We start from the raw sequence: 1808 nt of genomic DNA, 5'->3' as shown, positions 1-1808 counted from the left end.
TCATATATAGACAAAGGCATTATACTCACACATGCTCTTAAATCACACATGCAGTCAGAAATTATCACACCACCAATAGTACAATTAACTATACAAGGGCCTGGGTCACTACACTTTTCAGGTAAACCCCCATTAAAGCAAATATGGAACTACCTAAAGGAATAGTTTCTAATTCATTAATTTTGTCTTTATGTATACATAAATCTTTTAGAAACTTTGCATATTTAGGTACCTATTGAATAACATCAAAAAGAGGAACAGTTACCTCAACCTTTTTGAATATCTCTACCATTTTGGGATCAGGTTCCAGCTGCTTCCTGGGCTTCCTTGCAAGTTGTAGAAATGGGATAGGAGTGGTGTCTTCCGCAGTATTTGTGCCCTGTGGTGCTTCCTCCTGTGGTTGAACTTCTTCTTTTTTCAGCTATGTCCGGTATGTCCTCTTTCTCTTCAGCATCTTCTATTTCCACTACCTCTTCAGCTGAGGCGTGTTCTAGTAGGCTTGGCACCTCCTGATTCCTCTCCTGCAATATGGTTCCAGACCTCAGGGTGATGGCATTGATGCCACCCTTGGGATTGGGTAATGGTTGAGAGGGAATTCCACTGGAGCTCAAAGGCTGGTTATTGGAGTTATTCATTGATCCAATCTGTGAGACAAGAGCTTGCAGAGTAGCGTTCAGACCATTTAGAGTGGCATTAATGTTATTTTCCATGGTCTGTTGTCTTCGATCAATGGAGTGTAGTAAATCATCATTAGAAGATGAGGAAGGATAAGTAATCTGAGAGGTCTGCTATTGGGTATTATGTGGTCCTTGGGATTGTCTTAGGTGAGGTACTCTGTAAGGCTGGTTCTAGTTCTGCTATGTGTTGTTGTTATTATTTCACCTCTGATTTTCCTGATTGTCTCTGCCTCCTCTGTTGTTGTTGTCCCTCCAATTCTGATTAGAATTGTCCTGCCATCCATGGTTGTAATTGCCACCTTGATTGTACCCTTGGTTGGGGGGTCATAGAAGTTATGAGTGGCTGCTATGGTGTTGTCTTCCTGCTGGAGCTGCGGACACTCATAAGTATAGTGGCTATAATCAGCACAGATTCCGTAAACTCTCTGTGGGACTAACTGTTGGTTTTGCTGTGGCGGAGAAGGTTGAGCTTGCTGAACTTGTTGTTGATTCAATTGCATCTGCTTCAGCAAGTTGGTTATTTCACAGATACTCTGAGTCAGAGCAGCAGTCTCTCTGCTAGAGGATACTTCTACAACAGCTTTTGAAAAGCCTTGTTTTAACCTGTGATTCCGAGTAGATTCAGCTAAGTCGCTAATCAATTGCCATGCCTCATCAGTGGTCTTGTACTTTTTCATAGATCCATTGCTAGCACTTTCCAATGTGGTCTTATCTTGGGGCCTCATGCCTTGTGTGACGTAACCAAGTAATACTATCTTGTCAATCATATGGTGGGGGCATGCTTCCAGAAGATTATTAAAGCGCTCCCAGTATTCATAGAGAGTCTCAGATTCATCCTGAACAATCATGGAAATGTCTTTCCTCAGTTTATCAGTAACTTCAGCTGGAAAGAATTTTTCCAAGAATTCTCTTCTCAGTGTATCCCAGTTGGATACAGTTGCTGCTGGTTGAGTGTAGTACCACTCTCTTTCCTTCCCCTCAAGAGAAAACGGGAAAGCTTTCAGCAAAATTGAAGTTTCATCTGCACCATCATGCCTGACAGTAGAACAGGCTGCTTTCAAATCTCTCAGGTGCTTGATAGGCTCTTGAGCAGACAAGCCATGAAACTTGGGCGTCAACTTGAGCAGTGCG

The 1808-nt window shown here is 42.5% G+C and overlaps 1 non-coding gene across 1 annotated transcript; it reads left to right on the top strand.

Moving 5' to 3' along the window:
- Positions 1–1438: 1438 nt before the first annotated feature.
- LOC148544614 (small nucleolar RNA R71) lies at positions 1439–1546 on the top strand. Its single transcript, XR_015901299.1, has one exon. It is a non-coding gene; the product is annotated as a small nucleolar RNA R71 (small nucleolar RNA).
- Positions 1547–1808: the final 262 nt, after the last annotated feature.

This window comes from Arachis ipaensis, chromosome B9 (assembly GCF_059453495.1).
Source record: "Arachis ipaensis isolate K30076 ecotype BB chromosome B9, ASM5945349v1, whole genome shotgun sequence".
Classification (NCBI taxonomy): domain Eukaryota; kingdom Viridiplantae; phylum Streptophyta; class Magnoliopsida; order Fabales; family Fabaceae; genus Arachis; species Arachis ipaensis.
Note: the sequence above shows the minus strand (reverse complement) of the source record. Positions and strands in the feature narration are given on the sequence as shown.